At 40.7% G+C, this 22,459-nt stretch overlaps 1 protein-coding gene and 1 pseudogene across 3 annotated transcripts in view; one reads left to right on the forward strand and one right to left on the reverse strand.

Moving 5' to 3' along the window:
* KLHL32 (kelch like family member 32) overlaps positions 1-22,459 on the reverse strand; it is a 241,751-nt gene that overhangs the window by 54,843 nt on the left and 164,449 nt on the right. The gene's annotated exons all lie outside the window — the stretch shown is intronic.
* LOC136389487 (microfibrillar-associated protein 1 pseudogene) lies at positions 17,012-18,687 on the forward strand (annotated as a pseudogene).

A 22,459-nucleotide genomic window follows, 5' to 3' on the forward strand; every position in this document is an offset into this window, starting at 1 on the left:
CTGGTACAATATTTGCAAATCAATCAATGTGATTCATCACATAAACAAAAGAAAGGAGAAAAACCACATGATAATTTCAATAGATGCAGAAAAAGCATTTGATAAAGTCCAGCACCATTCATGATCAAAACTCTCAGCAAAGTGGGAATACAGGGAACATACCTCAACATGATAAAGGCCATCTATGACAAACCCACAGCCAACATCATACTCAATGGGCAAAAATTAAAAGCAATCCCCTTAAGATCAGGAACAAGGCAGGGGTGCCCCCTTTCACCACTCTTATTCAACATAGTTCTGGAAGTCCTAGCCACAGCAATCAGACAAGAAAAAGAAATAAAAGGCATCCAAATTGGAAAAGAAGAAGTAAAACTATCATTATTGGCAGATGATATGATATTGTATATAGAAAACCCTAAAGTCTCAGTCAAAAAACTACTAGACCTGATAAATGAATTCAGCAAGGTGGCAGGATATAAAGTCAATACTCAGAAATCAGAGGCATTTTTATACACTAATAATGAACTGTCAGAAAGAGAAATCAAGGAATCAATCCCCTTTACCATTGCAACCAAAAAAATAAAGTACCTAGGAATAAATCTAACCAAGGAGATTAAAGACTTGTACTCGGAAAATTATAAAACATTGATAAAAGAAATCAGGGAAGATATGAATAAGTGGAGGCATATACCGTGCTCATGGTTAGGAAGAATAGACATCATTAAAATGTCTATATTACCCAAAGCAATTTATAAATTCAATGCAATACCAATTAAAATACCAATGACTTACTTCAAAGATATAGAACACATATTCCAAAAATTTATATGGAACCAAAAGAGAACACGAATAGCCTCAGCAATCTTGAAAAGGAAGAATAAAGCGGGAGGTATCACACTTCCGGATATCAAGTTATATTATAAGGCCATTGTACTCAAAACAGCATGGTACTGGCATAACAACAGGCACATAGATCAATGGAACAGAACAGAGAACCCAGAAATAAACCCACAGCTCTATGGACAACTGATATTTGACAAAGGAGGTAAGAAAATACAATGGAGTAAAGACAGCCTCTTCAACAAATGGTGTTGGGAAAATTGGACAGTTACCTGCAAAAAAAATGAAACTAGACCAACTCACACCACTCACAAAAATAAACTCAAAATGGATAAAAGACTTAAATGTAAGCCGTGAAACCATAAGCATCTTAGAAGAAAACATAGGCAGTAAGCTCTCTGACATATCTCGCATCAATATATTTGCTGATTTGTCTCCACAGGCAAGGGAAATAAAAGACAGGATAAACAAATGGGACTTTATCAAACTAAAAAGCTTCTGCACAGCTAAAGACAATAAGAACAGAATAAAAAGACAAACTACACAATGGGAGAATATATTTGACATTGCGTCTGATAAGGGGTTAATAACCAAAATTTATAAAGAACTTGTAAAACTTAATACCAGGAAGACAAACAATCCAATCAAAAAATGGGCAAAAGAAATGAATAGACACTTCTCCAAAGAGGACACACAGATGGCCAATAGGCATATGAAAAAATGTTCAACATCACTAATGATTAGAGAAATGCAAATAAAAACCACAATGAGATATCACCTCACACCAGTCAGAATGGCGCTCTTCAATAAAACAACACAGAATAAGAGCTGGCGAGGATATGGAGAAAAGGGAACCCTCCTGCACTGCTGGTGGGAATGCAGACTGGTGCAGCCACTGTGGAAAACAGTATGGAGATTCCTCAAGAAATTAAAAATCGAACTGCCTTTTGACCCAGCTATACCACTGTTAGGAATATACCCCAAGAACACCATAGCACTGTTTGAAAAGAAGAAATGCACCCCCGTGTTTATGGCAGCATTGTTCACAATAGCGAAGATCTGGAAACAGCCCAAGTGTCCATCAGAGGACGAGTGGATTAAAAAGCTTTGGTATATATATACTATGGAATACTACTCAGCCATGAGAAATGATGATATAGGATCTTTTACAACAACATGGATGGGCCTTGATAACATTACACTGAGCGAAAGAAGTAAATCAGAAAAAACTATGACCTATATGATTCCATACATAGGTGGGACATAAAGATGAGACTCAGAGACATGGACAACAGTGTTGGGGTTACAGGGTGGGGGGAGGAGAGGGAGGACATTGGGGGAGGGGAGGGGCACAAAGATCATGGCTTTTCAGCATTTGCCATATTTCCCCCTTAATCTATAGACAGACAGCAAATATTTACTTATGGTGTTTCCACTATAAAGACTGCTGTCTTTGGGACAAATGCTGATGAACTATTTCAGCAGTTCCTCCTTCTTCAAAGACTTATATGTCAACATAGAGCTCCATGTTTCATAGGACATACTCAAGCTCACTCCATGCTCCCTGGAGCTTTAACACAAGGGAATGCCCTTGTTTTTTCTTCTCTCTTTTCTTTTCTTTTTTTTGTTGTTGTTGTTGTTGTATTTTTTCTTTTATTTATTTATTTTTTGTATTTTTCTGAAAATGGAAATGGGGAGGCAGTCAGACAGACTCCCGCATGCGCCTGACCGGGATCCACCTGGCATGCCTACCAGGGGGGAATGCTTTGCCCATCTGGGGTGTTGCTCTGTTGCAACCAGAGCCATTCTAGCTACTGAAGCAGAGGCCATGGGGCCATCCTTAGTGCCCGGGGTGGCTTTGCTCCAGTGGAGCCTTGGCTGTGGGAGGGGAAGAGAGAGACAGAGAAGAAGGAGATGGGGAGGGGTGGAGCAGTAGATGGGCGCTTCTCATGTGTGCTCTGGCCGGGAATCGAACCCAGGAATCCTGCACACCAGGCCAATGCTCTACCACTGAGCCAACCAGCCAGGGCCTAGGAATGCTCTTGTTGATTAAGCTACCCAAAAGAAAATTATATGGTGCAACCATGACAGACCGAGCAAGTCAGTCTCATACTATTCATCACCAGAACGCTGCAGCCCAGTGTAAACAGTTTCAACTTTCTCGGGAAGCAGGACGGCAGATTGGGAAATCCTGTCCAAGGGGTCCTATACTGCCCCTTCATTTGGAGTTAACCCTCAAGGACCCCTACCAGGACAACTTTGGCAGATGGATGTTACTCATATACCTTCATTTGGCAAACAGTCGTATGTCCACATTACAGTGGATACATATTCCGGATCTATAGTAACCTCTGTCAGAACAGGAGAGGCTGCTAAGCATGTTATAGCTCATTGCCTGTATGCATTGTTCTATTATTGGATTTCCTAAACTGGCTAAACTGAAAATGCTCCTGCATATGGAGCAAAAGCATTTACTGTATTTTGTCATGCTTACAATCTTTAAAGTTAAGGTATTATTAAAGTGTACTCAGCAAACATTTTAAGGTCAATTAAAAAAAAATTTTAAAGGGGGTAGTCATATCCTGGAACTCCTACGGGTCTACCATATCATGCTTCTTACTTAAAAAAATTTTTTTTACATTTCTTTTGAATGCTGATGAACAGGAGACACCAAATCTTTTTCGCCTGCAAACTACTACCTTCTTTATTAGATCCAGCTAATAACACTGTTTTGTCTTTTTCCAAATAGCTCCAGATATATGGAAAAGATTTATATAGGTGGATGGGGATCCTCAAACCCCTCAGCGAGATCTTCTGAGCATGGCTTTTAAGATACCTAGAGGCAGAAAAAGCCCAATAGAGATCAGGGGAACTACCAGCTTTTAGGATACACCCTTAAAGGCTCCAACGCCCCAAAGGGGTCTCATAGGATGCCATCTGGGTCCTGCTTCAATAGTGGAAAGGAAGGTCATTGAGCTAAAGCCTGCCAGGCTTACATGCCTCTGCTATGAGGAAACAGGGACACTGGAAGGTAGGCTTCCCCCTCGCTCCTCTAAGGGAGGGTTCAGTCTCTTCCAGCCCTGCTCCAGCCACCTATGACCTAACCTTGCCCAGAAAGCTGGGGTTAGCCACTGAAGGCTGAAGGTGCCCAGGGCCGTCGGCCCCATCTACGACACTGTGGACGAGCCTAGGGTATTTCTTCCAAGAAGCAGGTAAACTGATCTCATTTGCACAAGGGCCACTTAACTATGTTTTGCCTGAATAGTCAGGTTTTTTATTCTTCCCTCAAAGATCTCTGTTGTGGGTGTTGATAGTCCTATTTTCTGCTGCTTTGCTTAATATATAGTGTTTCCTTTATCTCTCCTACCTCAATGCCCCACTCATATTTCAGGCTGGGACCTACTCCTAATTTAGAGCTCTCTTTCCCCCTTTTGCCAACTTCTATTATGAATCTACCTTTGCCACCCAGCTTAGTGTATCCCAAGGTTCTCTTTACCATGCCACAGTCGCAGAGCTCCAGGGAAAAGCAACCTGGTCTCATCTCTCCAGGCAGAGGAGAACAGAAGCTCCATATCCACGCATGCTGCAAATGGCTTTTCCAGTCTACCTGAATCATTACCAGCTAGAAGCAGCGGTCATTGGGACTTGGACATGAGCTGCAAAGTATAGAATGGTGACAACAATTCCAGTGCCATGAGGACTTTTCCTGGATGTGGACTTTTCCTGGACTTCTGCTCCCTGTGACAGCTCCTAACAGACTGAACTGTGGTTGGGTTGCATTTTTCAGGAATTTGGCATGGTGAGGGGGCCAACTTGGACTTGGTGAACATGTTAAGGACACTACTCTTTTATGGATTCTTGCTGTATTGGTCAAGAGTTTGCTTAAAGGCTTTTAATCACTGTAAAAAAATTAGAAGACTGGATAAAGAAGATGGGGCACATATACACCATGGTATACTATTCAGCTAGAAGAAATGATGACATCGGATCACTTAAAGCAGAATGGTGGAATCTTGATAACATTATGCGGAGTGAAATAAGTGAATCAGAAAAAAGCAAGAACTGCAGGATTCCATACATTGGTTGGACATAAAAACGAGACTAAGAGACATGGACAGGCGCGGGGTGGTTACGGGGGGTGGGAGGAGGGGAGAAGGGAGAGGGGGAGGGGGAGGGAGAGGGGTACAAAGAAAACTGGATAGAGGGGGACGGAGGACGATCTCTCTCTGGGTGATGGGTATGCAACAGAACTAAATGACAAGATAACCTGGAAATGTTTTCTTTGAATATATGTACCCTGATTTATTGATGTCACCCCATTAAAATAAAAATTTATTTATAAAAAAAAAAAAGAAAATGAGGCAGAACTTGATGTCAAAAGATCTATCTCTTCAACTTTATGTATTTCAGCAGTTATGAAAAATACCAACAATTTGCTATCTGTACAACAAGGCTATTAGTTACTTCATGGGGTCTACAGAAGACTGAACGAGATAACATGTGAAAGTGCTTAGTAAACTATGACATTTAGATAATACACAGAATCCATATCATGGCAATGTACCACCAAGAGATGGAGTTAATCCTCAAATCAATTACCCTTTTGAATTCATGATAAAGCCGACACATTAAGACTCTTTTTATAAAACACAATAATATTGTGTAATGTTGATGTAGTTTCTGAGAGATTACTGTAGTTAATAGAAATTTGCTACATAATATTAAATACTCCACATGTTATAAAGTGATAATAAAGTAATAAAAGAGCATGGCAGATAATCTGTTGCAGATTATAAACCGGCTCTTATGATGAGCCTAGTTTCACACAAATGAATTCAGTAACTCTAACCAAGTAATTTAAGGCCTGTGGCTTTGTTAAATCTCAAGTAAGAGGAGCATGAATAAAGAAATGAGTGAATGAATGAATGAATGAATGAATGAATGAAAACAAAGATATAAACATAAATCTACTTGTCTCTGCATAACATTCCGTGTATAATCACTTTCTTTACTTGGCTTGAGTCTCCCATTAAAAATACTTGACTTTATGTACATAAGTCCCCTCATATCTTAACTCAGTTAACTTAGTGGCAAGGAAAAAAATATATCAAACTAGATATATTCAAATAAACTAAATTATCTGGTTTGAGAAAACCAAAATAATGATTGATTATCTGAGTTGATCACTTCTTTTTGTTTTGTTGCTCTGGGGAAAATGATATTACAAGGAATCTTTTATTTTAGTTTTTCATTTATTTATCACTTCTTAAATGAATGTCTATTATGTGTTAGCAACTTTCTTAATGAGAAAGAAGATTCTAATCAGGACACATATTTCTTACTTGCCATTCAATTCTAAGTTCTATTCATACCACAAAACTCAAGGCTTAGTTTTGACCCCGACTATTTTAATGAATCCCTATAAAATGTACTTAAGGAATATGGAATTAGAGAAAGAAAAATCCTGCAAATTTGGAAGTTTCAGCCTATTGTAGCAAATTTTCAGACACATGCAAAACCCACTTTTTCTGTTTACCAATTCACTTGAAGATTATTTAAATATTGCTGGTACACTTATAAATGTTATGGTTTTTTAAAAAGCTGTTTAATTTGTAAACATGCCCTGGAGCATCCTGAGGGCATCAAGCCCTTGGATATTCTTTATGAACTGATTCAATAATAATGAACCTATAGCGGGTCCCACCAGAAATGAAACTTTTAGTGACCAAGAGGACCTCATAGGCTCAAGCAGCTGCCCAAGGCCACAGATACAGAGAAAGTCAAACTTCTCGTGCAAGGGATAATATAATTAATTTGGATGTCCAGGAAATATCTAAGCCACATTGAAGGACCTGATGTTGGTAGTCACTTCAATAAAAAGAAAAAAAATCCTCAAAGGTCCTTTTATACATTGATTTATAGCTACGGAATCCAACAATTGGAGTGGGGACCTTGCTAACTGAAGGACATGACTAAACATTGTCAGGTTTAGGGTCCAGACTCTGCTATCAAGAGACGGAGCTGGGAGGCTGGGGCTTGATTATATTCTCAGTAAGGGGCAGAGAACACACATAAACGTGATGCCCACCATCGTCACTGTGAAATTCAACCTGGCTCCTGATGTTTGAATAGAAGGCACTACATTCTCTGACTTCATTTTGTCAGTGTATAAATAACTGGGAAACAACCTATCCTCTATTCACACCTTGCAACACTTTTGATTATAATACACAAATAATATTTATGTCAAAGACGACACACTCTTCAGCACAATTACACATTGTTTTTTTGGGTGGGGCAAGTGGCTATAATGTTGATGTAAGGAAGAAGATGGCTATGTGAACAGACGGGCCCAGTGCAGGACAGCCAGTGGCTTGACAATCTCAGAAGACTCGTGAGGAAAGACGAGGCTGCAATGGATGAAGGAAGGAGTAGAAGGTAGTAGCCATTCCAAGGGCTATCCTGAGAGGATTGGGTTTCAGCCCCACGGCCTCGCACCCAGGAAGAAACCCGTAAGTGTTTGCTGAATGTCAGAAAAATGGGAATTATAAGACTACAATCTGGAGAAATTACAGATCTGGGACATCTTTATAAGGTTAGGAGGAACAATGTGTTTGAAGAGCAGAGAGAACTTTGAAAGGGTGGATGGAAGGATTGAGAAGAAAAGAACACGGTACAACGAGCAGCCGCCGCCCTGGGAGCAGAGAAATGCCAGCGCAGGCCCGCGAGGGAGTGTGAGCTGCTCTGCGGGGGCGTCTGCGGTCAGACAGCAAGCACTGTGAGGGGTGCGGCCTGGGGGCTCCGGGTCAGGGGGGAGCAGAGAAATGCCAGCGCAGGCCCGCGAGGGAGTGTGAGCTGCTCTGCGGGGGCGTCTGCGGTCAGACAGCAAGCACTGTGAGGGGTGCGGCCTGGGGGTTCCGGGTCAGGGCGGAGCAGAGACGCAGACGTGAGGCGATGGTTTGGGAGGATGTAAGAAATGTCTGTCACCTTGGACACATTCTGTTAGTTTTCCACAGTTAGATATACAGGGAACAAGAAATTGGAGGAAGGTGGGAATCTAGTCAGGCTTATCCCAGAAACAATTTGAAATAATGAGTTATACTGCCTTTATTAAGAAGAGACAGTTCTTGCTTGAGTCCCATTAATTTGCATACATAGTAAATCTATAAAATTAAATTACTCGTTGTCACAGATAACACGTGTTACTATTAAAATTAAAACTCACACTACTATCTAAATACCAAAAAACTATTGATTGAGTTGATGGATACATTTCTCTCCTAATTACCTTTTTTACTCCTCATTACTTAACCAGAACAAGACATAACTAATCAATGATTTTACTAAGCATCCCTGAGGGCTATTTTATCCATGCTGTTCATACAGCTAAACAAAAATAAACACCCGTGGTTTAGTATAGTGAAGTCTAGTGAGACCCTATATATCTGCACAATCCTATTCTCATTTCTATTTAAATAAACATTTAAAACAGCACTTATATAAGGCTGCATAAAAACAGTAACTGGATTCAATTACTTAATTCATTTTTGGAGCCTCTTCAGGTGGGACTGAATTACTGCCTACTGCCGCTCTTTAGCATTCAAAAACAAATAGGTTTTAAAAAAAAAGAAATAAAAATGTGAAAATAGAGCACTTGATGTAAAATTATTTTCATTATGATGCTGTCACTTTAACGTCTATAGACTTAATTGTATTACAATTGCCATGTGAGAAAAGAATGTCCAAGGCTAGGTGGAAATACGCTGCTGAGTGCTTGTTGGGAGAAAAGAAAATGAAGACAAGACAAATGAAAAAGCGGAACAATGGTTCCAGCTCGCAGGTGCCTAATCTGTGAGACCACGCTGCACAGCTTGGAGACAGAAATAAAGGTTCTCTTTTATTTTTATTTTCCTCTATTTTTTCCTTTTCTTAAAGGGTATGCATAAAAGAGGATTGTAAACACCAGCATTATTAGGTGCCTTCATCTTTTCTACCTTGGGCTTCAAATAGCAGGAAGATTATATGCTGGATTTATACAAATTGAAATCTGCAACTTTTAATAACCTTCCCAGACAAATCATCTGTCTCCTTGCTTCAAGCCCTACCCATGTTCCCTAAGAAGGAAGGAAAAAGGGTAGGGTGCTACACTTGGAAACAGGAATGCAAAAAGCTGTTGTGAGACGCGCTAGTGAGAGAAATGGAAGGGGAATGGAGCCTCCGATTCTATGCCTGTGCCCATTTGGAATTTCCCACGTTTGCTGCTCAGTGTGAGAAGCAGTGCTGAGCGGCTGTGTGAGCAGCGGCATCAGCAAACTGGCCAGAGCGCCCGAGTTGTTGGCTCTACTTCCCGCTGCACCGTCGGAAGGGAAACATTTGCTCTATTGGAAGGCAGTGATAAGGATGGATTTTAAAAGTTTCCATTTTTAAGTGAAAATGAAAGAAAAATGCTCTTCTAGATGTGTTGTGCCTTTGAGCTCCATTTGAAAAAAAGGAAGAAAAAAAAAAAGGCAGAGAAAGCTGCTGTGAAGGTCACCGAGTGAAAGAACTTCCTCAGGGCACAGAAAAAATTAAATCCCAAGGAAAAAATAAAATGTGATTTCCGGAGTGTGAGGCACAAACTCCAAATGACAATGATTGACAGCCAAACTATATCCGTGCAATATCCAAGACTGCACGTTCTCATTTACCTCAGTGTAGCCAGCAAGCGCCCATTAAACATCCGTCTGATGCCCAAATTAACCTTCTTGGCAAACTGAAAGAGGCACAAACTATCATAATCAACCTTTCATTATCACAGCAGCCTCTAGTTAAAGGGTCAGAATAATTGTGCCTTCAGAGCCTTGATTGTTTTCAATCAACAGACGGCTGGAGTGACAGCTCAGTGATGGAGGGGTCTGATGAAACCGCACCAGGCCTAATCAGAGCAGATGAAAGGAAGGCATGATTGGTGCAAATGAACAGTCGTGCCTCTCCTTTTCATTTACAATCTGAAATTACTCTTAAATTTGTGGGGTTTTTTTTTCCTCCCTTATGAGCACCACTGAAAGAATGTTTGACTTATTATGAGTTCTGACAGTGCAGAGTTATAAAACACAGGTAGGGTTATCAGTTGAGGCTTTAAGTGGGTATTCAGCATAATTCTAACAAATTCACTCTTGAAAAGCACCAAATGACTAAAAAGGCTTCCAATGACCTAACCTCTCAGTGCCGTTTGATTAACAGACCCATTTATTCCGCTGGCATTCTAAATGATGAGAAGATAAAACCCAGGCAGAAATTCCCTGGAACTGTTTTCTCTCAACCTCCCGGCTGTGTTTATTTCAGGACGAGTTCTTCTGCCCCAGATCCTCAAAGAACACCACATTAAGAGCTCAAAAGAACTCAGGTCCACAGGGCATGGATCAAATAGAGCTGTTGTCAGTGGAGACATGGAGGCTATACTGGGAACCACAAGGGTACTAAAAGTGCTGGAACCCAGCAACTGTAAGGTTGATATATCAGAAAGACTATTTGGGAAAAGAAATAAAAAATCCTGTCATAGGCCAGGCTAAATGTATCATAAAAAGAGAGAAAATTGAAACAATATAAAGCTGTATTCATATAGCAGCTATTGTCCACAAATCACAGACATTAACATTCTTAAAAAATTTAGTGATGAGTGGGATATACACTTCAGTGGCAAAATGAACTTCTTCTATTTTCTCCTTTAATCCTGAGATCAACCAGCCAATCGTGAGAGTATTATGATCCAGTCAGTGCCGCAAAATAAAGAAACACTTTTAGCTGCAGACTAATAATGCATGTGTGTGTGTGTGTGTGTGTGTGTGTGTGTGTGTGTGTGTGTGTGTATCTGCAAGTATGTATGTTGTAACCCTACCTGCATGTCTATGAGAGATAAGGGACAGGGTGGCTGTTGGCTCAGGATTCAGGATAGTTTTTAACCTCTCTAGTCAGAACGTTTACATAAAACTTTGGCCATTTTATTTGCTAGATTGTGTGTTGGAATAGTGAGATAGAGGTCTATAACAAAGTTAAAAAAATAAATGAAAGGTATTAAAAACAGCCTGAAATTTTCCATGCACTGTTTAGCAAAATGTATTCCTTTATAACTGGACCTCATTTTATGGGTTAATTGCTCACCATGAATGTACAAAATTCCCATAGTTTGAACTACATGTAAATATACTTCAAGCAGGATATTGCCTACTCTGTCATAACATTCTGCAGCATCTCAAAGTTTTCACTTTGTTTTTCAGGAGACAGCTCTCAAAGGAAGATGTCTGGCAAATGCTTCAAACACAAGTATTTTCCAAATCCATCCCTGTTCTCCTGCCACTTTCTCAAGTGCCCATAATCTTCAGCGGGCGCTTGACTTCCTCTGGCAAGATTTACCAGCAACACCTGCCCCATTATCTTCTGGGCGTTAGTTCTCCCAGGGCAGTACTAGGCTTTCAAGGCACAGACGCCTTCTGTCCAGAAGGCAGTTCATGTACTGGTCAAATAGAAGTGGCTTTGGGATACTGACAAGGGAATTAAAACAGGATTTTCTAGCTGGTTCAGAGCACAGGAGGGAAAAACAGGCCATCCCATGGCAAGTGCCTCTTCTAACACCTAGAATCCAAGAGGTGTGGAATTAACCATTCTAAAGACTACGCAGCCGCTCTACATAGCCTACATTTTATATGAGATAAGAAGAGAAAGAAAGATTCTTCAGAGGACCTGGCAAACCTGGTAAGTCACCCCTTTATTTACTTTATTATTTACCTTTTTTTTTAACTTCATTCCAAAGAGTGAAATATAGATATGTGTATCTATCTATCTATCTATCTATCTATATACATATCTATATATTCATGCATATACGGTCCCAGCAATAGGCAGAATAAAAAATGACTTATAGTCCTCAGCAAGTTCAATGCCATTCTCACAGCCAAAGAAAGAGATGCCTAAATATTTGCCTCTTAAATGAGCATTGCCTTTCTGAATGGAGAGTTTTAGGTTTACTTTCAGTGGTGAGTAATTTCTTATTGTGATTGGCTGACTTATAGTCAATTTTGTATAATTAATGCCAAATTACATTGTAATTCACATAGAATTACAAATTAAAAGTTATATTAAGAGCAAATAAATTAATCAAAATTAATTACATTATGCTTCCTTGTTTAAAGCGTTAAGAAGATAGGTCCTCCTAAAACGTCTAAACTTCAGCGCACCGTCCATCACTCCTTCAATTACCTGATTTCCTTGTGTGGCCAGAGGAGGTGGTGTGTGGGTATTTCTCATCAACAAGGACACACACACAAAAAAACATGCAAAGCCTCCAGCTGACAGGGCTCTTTTTAGCTTCTGTCTTTGAAGCATAAGATCTGTGCCACTTATGGAAATTGACTTATTATACTTCTTATAGACAAAGGAGAACAATGTAAAACCATCTGTGATAGCTATCTCTGATAGGGAGGTAGAAGGGTTGAGCAAAAAAGGACAAAACAGAGAGAGAGAGAGAAAACTCGTGGACACAGACAGCAGTGTGGTGATTGCTAAGGGACGACGGGTGGAGAGGAGGAGGGCACAAGGGGGATAAATGGTGATGGATGGAGGCTTGACTTCAGGGTCTTTTCTTTTTTTTTTTACAGAGACAGAGCGAGAGTCAGAGAGAAAGGGATAGATAGGGACAGACAGACAGGAATGCAGAGAGATGAGAAGTATCAATCATCAGTTTTTCGTTGTGGCACTTAGTTGTTCATTGATTGCCTTCTCATATGTGCCTTGACCGTGGGGCTACAGCAGACCGAGTAACCCCTTGCTCGAGCCAGCGACCTTGGGTCCAAGCTGGTGAGCTTTGCTCAAACCAGTTGAGCCTGTGCTCAAGCTGGTGACCTCGGGGTCTCGAACCTGGGTTTCTGCATCCCAGTCTGATGCTGTATCTACTGCGCCACCACCTGGTCAGAAGACTTCAGGGTCTTAAGCACACAATATGATGTACAGAGATGTGCTGTAGAATTGAACACCTGAAACCTGTGTAATTTTGTTAACCAATGTCACCCCAATAAATTCAATTAGAAAAAGAAAAGAAATAAATACCTGTTTTTCAGACCCCTTACAGCCACCTTCATGGGAGCACATCATCTTGCTCACATCTATCCTGTGCCTGTTTTCTCCCACCTTCAGGTAATCTTCCTTGTGTCCCCTTCTTATTCCCAAATGTATGTAGAAACTGTAAACAGGCGTCCCCAAACTGCGGCCAGCCCGTGGGCTGCATGCGGCCCCCTGAGGCCATTTATCTGGCCCCCCTCTGCAATTCCGGAAGGGGCACCTCTTTCATTGGTGGTGAGAGGAGCTCTGTATGTGGCGGCCCTCCAACGGTCTGAGGGACAGTGAACTGGCCCCCTGTGTAAAAAGTTTGGGGACCCCTGCAAAACTTTCATTCTCCAGAGCTGTTCACATCTTGCTTTTTAGCATTATTAGCAGTTTGGCTCAGATAAACTCTTACAAAAATTCTCTATAGGTCTGGCTGGTTTTTATGTCAATGCTACCTTTCTAGTAAACCCCGTACTAGGCCATGACCCAACTCTCCATGTTTTTTTCACTTGTATTACTGTTTTACATTTTTATTTTATAGATTTTAGGGAGAGAGGGAGGGAGAGGGGAAGAGAGAGAGAAATATTGGTTTGTTGTTTCACTTATCCATTGGTTGATTCTTTTTTTTTTTTTTTTCATTGGTTGATTCCTGTATGTGTCCTGACTGGGGATCAAATCTGAAACCTTCGAGTATTGGGACGACCCTCTAACTAACTGTGCTACCCGGTCAGGGCCCAACTATCAATTTCTGCTGTATAAATTTCTAGACTTTCAATATACTGGGTACAAAATAAAGATATAATGATTAATCATTTCCATTTGTTCCATCCAATCTCTAACAACATCTGCAGACTTTCCACCACGTGGTCTATATAGCACAGCAAAAAATAATGGTGCACCAGGTTCACAATGATTTAAATCTCTTGATCAGATTTTAAAATGATCCTCTGTTACAGACCTTCTCTTCCGGATTTATACATCATCCTATTGTACCTTAAAGGAATGAAGCTGTTCTCTGCCTCTATCAGAATTCTCTATCCATTTTCCTTATCAAAACAGCGAAAACATCAAATTTCTGGGCTCTGATAAAGAACAACCCTCAGTAACACTTTCTGGTATTATTTTTACTGGAGCCATTTTTGCAATTTTCCACAAAGCTGCACAACATGTGAAAATAAAAACTGGTAACATATTAAGAAATTTATACTGCTGGCTCACTCATTATAGATTATTGTAACCTCTGACTTATGACAACATATATCAGATACTTTGAGGCTGTTTTCTTAGAGATTTGGTGTTTTTCAAGAGGATACCATGAAACCTGCACTAAAACCTATACTGTGAAGTGAGTGAATCACTTCACTTGTGAGCTGAAGTGTCCTCACTTGTTAAAATTTTGGTGACGCTTGCCTTATGAACTTTAAAGGCTGGTAAGAGACTCCAATAAAATTATATGTGTAAAAACACTTTAAAAAATATACAGCTCGCTAAGATCATAAAGAATTATTGTTATTATCATGATTGATGAACTTCTGTGCCTAACCCTGGGGCTTTTACCTCCTGTACACAGCTTATATATGGCTCACAAAAATTAGGGGATATTGTATCACTTCATATTCATTTTAAAATATCCCATAATTTTTGTGAGCTGTCTGGTTGGGCTTTCTTTTGAGATCTCTGATAATCCAGGTAGCAGCAATATTACTGCAGGCCACCAACACATCAGTAATATTCTCCAGTCATCTTTTTTTCCTTCTCACAGTAGCAACAACAAAATATCAGTCTGGAAACAACATGAATCGCAATGAGAATGAGAAGCAGAGAACATAAATATGTCATATCTCATAAATCACCTTGTTATTCTATCATGCTCATTTAAAAAAAAAAGAAAAAAATTATTAACTCATGGGAACAGCAACCCATGAATACAAGTTAGGTCTCCTGTAATTTCTGATAATCACTGCCCCTCACAGCTACTTGACAACACACAGCCCTAGTGCTGGGGAGACTTGAGGATTAGCTGGAGCAGAGCCCCTCTGAAATGAACGTTACGTGTCTCACAAAGGCACACAGCCCAGACAAACAACAGCAAGGCCACACTAGTCAAGATCCTCAGGGATGAGTTTGCACAGAAAAATTAGCTGCATATAAATCAGGACAAATGACTAAATATACACTCAGGCACCAAGCCCTGAGATAGCAGCGTTGCTCCGTGTCCAGCTGGAGTCCCTCAGAGGGCACAGCACTATTGGGGATGTGGGAGGAGCCTCTGTTTATTCTCTTCATCTATGAAGGGAGTGGAGATATCCTCACCATATTTGTAGGAAAAAACTGAATGTAGCTGGGAGGAGCTACCAGAACTTTCAGGAAGAACATTGAGAACCAGCATACATTTAATTACTTTAAGGAATGGTAAAAAAAAATAAAATAAGACATCATGAAGATGCCCAAAAAGTGCCTATCTGAAAAAGACAGTAATTACACATGCACACATAAAACTTAACTGAGGAACAACAGGAATATGATGAAAAAATTACAATTTTGTTTGGGGATAAGTATTGTGAAGTCACAATATATTTCATGTCCAGTTACCAAGGTTCAAGTGTTAAAAAATGAGAACACTACTCATAAAAGGTGTATTTTTTTTTTTTTTTTGAGAGAGAGAGAGAGATGGGAGGGGATAAAGGCAAGAGAGAGACAGAAGCATTAACTCATTGCTCCACTTAGTTGTGCACTGATTGCTTCTCACACATGTTTCGAAAAGGGATCCAACTGGCGACCCTGGGCTCAAGCCAGCAACCGTGCACTCAAGCCGGTGACCCTGAGATCATGTCAGCAATACTGTACTTGAGCCAGTGACCCCATACTTGAGCTGGCAACCCTGTACTTGAGCCAGCAACCCTGGACTCAAGTCGGCAGCCTTGGGATTGAGTGGTGATCCGAGATTTTAAACTGGTATCCTTGGTGTTCCAGTTTGAGGCTCTATTCCCTATGCCACCCCCAGTTAGGTCTCATGGTCACTCACAGTCTGGTTTGTCTGAGACTTGAGCTGTACCACATGGGTTGACAGTGGTTTGTAAACCTGTTTGAGTGTATGTACAATGAACAAGAGTTAGCAATGAATAAAGCACCGAAGAGAAGGCAAAGGGACACTGGGTTCTGTTGAAATGTACAAAAAAAAAAAAAAAGCATTTCATTTTCCAGTGTACCAATATTGTCTCCACGTGTTCAAAGTTAGCAAAGAAATCATTAAACTGTTTGGCACAGGTCAGACCCCACTGGGAAAGAATCAGGCATGACGAGGAAGATTAGCTGTGGAAAGCTCCACATCAGACTCCAGGATGCATGTAAGCAGGGCCCTATGAGTCCTGTTCACTACCGCCGTACGGAACCCATCACATAGCAGGTGGCAGTAGCACTCAATAGCACATGATCAGACAGAGTGGGTACTCAATAACTATCTTACATGAATGAAAGCATGAAAGAAACTTGTGTCACAAAGCACAGAGTTAGCATTAGCAACATGACAAAGCCATGGAAGCAGGCAGAGTGAGCCATTCAATCCTCTTAAACTGTGGGCACTACACCCAAGAAGAGAAATGGCCGAGCCCTTCCTGATTTCTTTTAAAGTCCAGGATTAATTTGACTCACCTCTGTATCCATCGCTCCCCAGTATTTTTCAGCTTCTATTATGAATTTAGAAGCTGTGGACCAAAGTAGAAACAGCCCCAAACTTAGAAGACATGAATCTGATTTCTAATTTTGTTACCTCAGTTTCCCCATTTGTACCACAGTAAAGTAAAGCAATGATGAATGCAGAAGCATTCTCAAAACTGTGGTGTCTGACCTATGGTGGCACAGTGAATAAAGCATTGACCTGGAACATTGAGGTTGCCAGTTCAAAACCCTGGGTTTGTCTGGTCAAGGCACATATGGGAGTTGATGCTTCCAGCTCCTCCCTCCCTTCTCTCTTTCTCTCTCTCTCTCTCTCTCTCATTCTCTCTCTCCTCTCTAAAAATGAATAAATAAAATCTTTAAAAAAAAACTTCAGAGTGGTGTTTCCGTCAGTCGCGCTGCAGCGTCTAGTATTTCTAGGACCACAAGAGGATTTTCTGTTCTTCGACGTGGTAGCTGTTTACTATTTGGAACCAGTGAAGTTTTGGGAGTACCGCTGCGGCCATGAACATGTCGGTCCCAAGCGCACTCATGAAACAACTGCCCATTCAGTCCACGGCTGGCGCCGTCCCTGTTCGCAATGAGAAAGGTGAGATTTCGATGGAAAAAATGAAGGTAAAACGTTACGTATCTGGAAAGAGGCCAGACTATGCTCCTATGGAGTCCTCAGATGAGGAGGATGAAGAATTTCAGTTCATTAAGAAAGCCAAAGAACAAGAAGCAGAACCTGAGGAACAGGAGGAGGATTCATCTAGCGACCCTCAGCTCCGGCGTTTGCAGAACTGTATTAGTGAAGATGTGGAAGAGAGATTGGCTCGACATCGGAAAATAGTGGAACCTGAAGTGGTAGGAGAAAATGACTCAGAAGGAGAAGGAAATGCTTGGCGCGTGGAACAAGAGGACAGCAGTGAAGAAGAAGAGGAAGAAATTGATGATGAGGAAATAGAGCGGCGGCGTGGCAGGATGCATCAGCGAGCACAGGAGAGAAAAAATGAAGAGATGGAAGTCATGGACGTGGAAGATGAAGGAGGTCTGAGGAGGAATCAGAATCAGAGTCTGAGTATGAAGAGTACACAGACAGTGAAGGTGAGATGGAGCCTCGTCTTAAGCCAGTCTTCATTCGAAAGAAGGATCGAGTAACAGTTCAAGAACGTGAAGCTGAAGCACTGAAACAGAAGGAGCTGGAGCAGGAGGCAAACGCATGGCTGAGGAGAGGCGCAAGTCCACACTCCAGACTGTAGAAGAGGAGATCAAGAAAGAGCTGGAGGAAAACAGGCGATCCTGGCTGCACTGGATGCACTGAACACTGATGATGAAAATGATGAGGAGGAGTATGAGGCATGGAAAGTCCGGGAGCTAAAGAGAATCAAGAGGGACAGAGAAGATAGAGAAGCGCTTGAGAAGGAGAAGGCAGAAATCGAACGTATGCGAAACCTAACTGAGGAAGAGAGGCGAGCTGAGCTTCGGGCGAATGGCAAAGTTATTACCAACAAAGTGGTTAAAGGCAATTACAAGTTCTTACAGAAGTATTATCACCGGGGTGCCTTCTTCATGGGTGAGGATGAAGAAGTATACAAGAGAGATTTCAGTGCACCTACCCTGGAGGATCATTTCAACAAAACCATTCTTCCCAAAGTCATGCAGGTCAAGAACTTTGGGCGCTCTGGTCGTACCAAATACACCCACCTTGTGGATCAGGACACCACCTCCTTTGACTCAGCACGGGGTCAAGAGAGTGCCCAGAACACGAAGTTCTTTAAACAAAAGGCAGCTGGGGTACGAGATGTATTTGAATGGCCATCTGCCAAGAAGCGGAAAACGACTTAAAGTTCAACTACTAATTCTTCCAGTTGTGGGACACAAGGGGATGTCTCAGTGGCTAGCCCTTGATTTTTTTGTTCACATGACCCATGTATCCTGTCTATTGGACTGCCCACTGTAACACTTGGGGAACCCAATTTTGGAAGGTGCTTTGTGAGGTTGGGACTCATGCTGATAAACCCACAGAAAAGCACTTTGAATCTAGGTAATTGAGAGAATATTCGTCCTATTTTGTTGTTGTTATTAATTGATACTAGAGAGAGGAAGGGAGAGGCAGAGACATCGATGTCAACTTCCAGGTAGACTATCTTCACTTAAAACTATTTCTGAGAAATCTTAGGTTTCATCATTGCTCTAGGTTCCCAAATTCACTTGGGACTATTCAAAGTTTCTTTTTCCAGCCCCTTAGCTTGGGTCAGAAACACGAGCATGTAAGTGTACAGTACATTACCGTATAGAAATCTTCACTCAAAAAACCTGTTTAAAAAAAAAACTAAAAAAAAAAAACTTCAAAACTGTGGTATGATATTCAAATATGAAGTATTAGTATAGTATTATTGGACATGTAGTACTGTTTGAAGTCCTTACTTCTTTCTCTCTGGCCGGAGGTGTACGAGGATCAATGTATCATCCAAAAGATAAAAGTAAAAAGCTGAGTATATTACTAGTGTCCTCTACTTTACAAATCTTACGAAATTGTAGCGTTTTGTTTGGCTTTACCATCTGGAACTTTTTTAGAGGAACAAGATTAAATCAAAATATAATGGGAGTGGTCCTGTGGTGTAGATAAAAGCCCAGAAGGGCTCATCAAAACACCACTACTTTTGAGGTTGTTGACTTCTCTAAACAATAGGTGACTTACATCTCTAGAGATAAAAAACAAACATGTTATTAACAGTATGACTTATGGATGCAAATTTCCAACAAAAATACAAGGAAAAAAATGCAGTTTTAAAAGGCCAAATTTATTTTGTATACCAATGTTCCTAGAATAAATCCAGATTTATGTAGAAATAGTATGTCTTGTTAGCCATTCAAAACATTTTAATATGAAAAATCTACATTATTGTGTCTTTATTTATTATTTATAGAGTGCAAGAGAAAACATGGCAGTGCTCAACGCAAGCACAACAGGCACAGCCTCTGCTTCTGGGATGTATAATCAGAGACTAGTGTGACTTGGTCCCTGCTGCCATTCGATAATGGGATATGACTAGATTGAAGCAGATTCTCCCTGCTTAGGTCTGACCTTGTTTGATATCAGTGATGTGACCACTAAATTATTTGATCCATTAAATCTGAGCAAAGTAAGGCTCAAAACACAGAAAGGAAGTGCCCTCAATTCAAGATTAAAAAGGAAGAAAAACATTGATATATGGACTGTCCTGATAAATACTTTTCACTAAAAGTAGAAAACAGTTAATAATAAATTAATAATTTAAAGGAAAATATAACTTCCCCATATTCAGAGATAAAACTAAACTAAATCTCTCGAACCCAATAATTACACATTATTATAAAGATTTTCATCCCAGGATCTGGTGTCTAACACCATTGCACATAATAGGCACTCAAGAAATACTCAATTTTTATTTCCACAAATTATCTGTACCCATTTAAAAACATGGTTCTTGTTTCTGCTGTTTCAGAGAAAAAAATAACAATCCAGGGAGGTGCATTAATGATTTAAAAATCATAAGGATCCGTCCCCGTTGGGGTGAGGAGTGAGAGAAGGAGACGCAGTTAGCACACTTGTACTGTTCCTTACACCCCAGCATGGTTTCTGGCATTCAGCAGGTGCTCAGAGTGCTGATGGACACAGAGCCACACCTGTCCCTATGCTAGCGAATACTGGGATTCACATTATCCTCAGCTTTTTCTACACTGCTCACAAAGATCAGGGGATATTTCAAAATGAATATGTAACAATTAAAATAAGAAGCATTTGTGTGTTTTTTTTTATTAAACAGGGACATCAGAAAAGCAAACATGTCAAAGAAAGTTGTTTGATTATGCAAATGAGATGCAAAACCAACTTTTTTGTCATTGGTGAAAATGCACTATACAAAAGGCTGAAAGTACTGGAGTATCTGCATGTTCCCTGATCCCCTAATTTTTGTGAGCAATGTATAAACTGTACTCCCAGGTAAAGCAATCTCCCCCTCTTTCTGGTAAAAGAGAATCTGGGGTAGAAAAGGCTCCTTTCCCCAAAAGAAAGCTGGGATTAGCCAGTACTTCCTGTGAAAATGGAAACAGACCAGTCTATGGGAGTGATATGGGATTGCTTCCCTAGTCCACTCTAAATTGTATAGCGGGGTCCCAGATCAGTAGTCTGAAACTATATGTGGAATTTAAAAGGGTCCTACTGAAATAAAGTCCTAGGTTAGTTCTAAACCTAACAAAGTAAAACTGGTCGGGATTCCCCAGGTCATGAATGTGAGTGACCTCAGGCCCCCGCTTCCTCTTCCGCTGATTTGCTCATTTTGAGCCTCCTCTTTCTTGAACCTCATCACCACCGGCCTTCTGTCTGGAACCCGAGAAATTGCTGGTCTTGAAACAAAAGACCAAACTGTTGAGCTGACTTTAACTGATTTTTTATACAGAATTTTATGAGGGGACTTCTATGTCCTTACACACTAAAGTGTGCATATGATAGTCTTTATGTTACCTGCAAATACAAAATGCAGTTAACGAACAGGCCAAGTCATTTCAGGTGATGGAAGGGAGAAAAGAATTGTCTACGGGGGATGAAGCAGCCCTCTGTGAGAGAAGAGACCTAAAATAAAGTTTGAAAAGGTCACTTGGAAAAAAAGGAGCAGATATAAAGCATAACCCTGGGGGATTTCACAGGTTTCCAGATCCACATAGTGGTTATCCTGGCCTGTAGCACATTTTATCAGGAAAAGAACAAATAAGGAACAGCAGAAAGAAAAGATTGTTCAGTGGGCATAATTTGAAGGGTTTTTTTATTGTTGTTGTTGTTTTTTACAGAGACAGAGCGAGAGTCAGAGAGAGGGACAGATAGGGACGGACAGACAGACAGGAATGGAGAGAGATGAGAAGCATCAATCATTAGTTTTTCATTACGACACCTTAGTTGTTCATTGATTGCTTTCTCATATGTGCCTTGACCGTGGGCCTTCAGCAGACCGAGTAACCCCTTGCTCAAGCCAGCGACCTTGGGTCCAAGCTGGTGAGCTTTGCTCAAACCAGTTGAGCCTGCGCTCAAGCTGGTGATCTCGGGGTCTCGAACCTGGGTCCTCCGCATCCCAGTCTGACGCTCTATCCACTGCGCCACCGCCTGGTCAGGCTGAAGGTTCTTATGACACATCTTCAAAGACAGACTGCATGCAGTCTACTGAATGAAATCTAGAACTTTCACCAAAATGAAGGAAATGTCCCAGATAATATTATCAGTAGATGGTCGAAGAGCCACATGTATAAATGTGAGTGTGTGTGTGTGTGTATTTCCTGGGGTCTCCCATAAGTTACAGGTTGCACATATTAATCAAAGAGCACTACTGTCCTTCTACTTTTCTATTACCTGTCTGACTTTGGGCCAGCTCCCTTCCTCCTCCCCTACACCCTGTGCCTCACTATTCTTCTCTAAGACATGGGATGGGGATTTGTCAAAGTCAATGAGCACTTTATTACAGTGAGAATGCTCTGTAATGAACAATTCAGCAATTTAATGAGATTCTGTAGATCTGTCTCCAGCCTGTCCATCAAGTTTCACTTCTATAAAGCACCCTGACACTAATCCTCTGGCATACCAATCTTCACCCTGGGCTGAATATTAGATTCTTCCATGGTATATTGCACTACTAGTATAACCTCAGTAAAAATGATGAACTTAACTAAACTTGAGGCTATATAACTGGTATGATTTGATTTTTCTCTATTGGGTTGAGTATGAGGGAATTACTTATTTACTAAGATAAAGCAAACAGTTTCTTATTGCCTAACTGAATGCCTAAATTGACTCCATTTATGAGTCTTTTAATTCTTTCTTGAGGACCAGGTATAAAAAAAACGTTGCCGGCAG

Source organism: Saccopteryx leptura, chromosome 1 (genome assembly GCF_036850995.1).
Source record: "Saccopteryx leptura isolate mSacLep1 chromosome 1, mSacLep1_pri_phased_curated, whole genome shotgun sequence".
Lineage (NCBI taxonomy): Eukaryota > Metazoa > Chordata > Mammalia > Chiroptera > Emballonuridae > Saccopteryx > Saccopteryx leptura.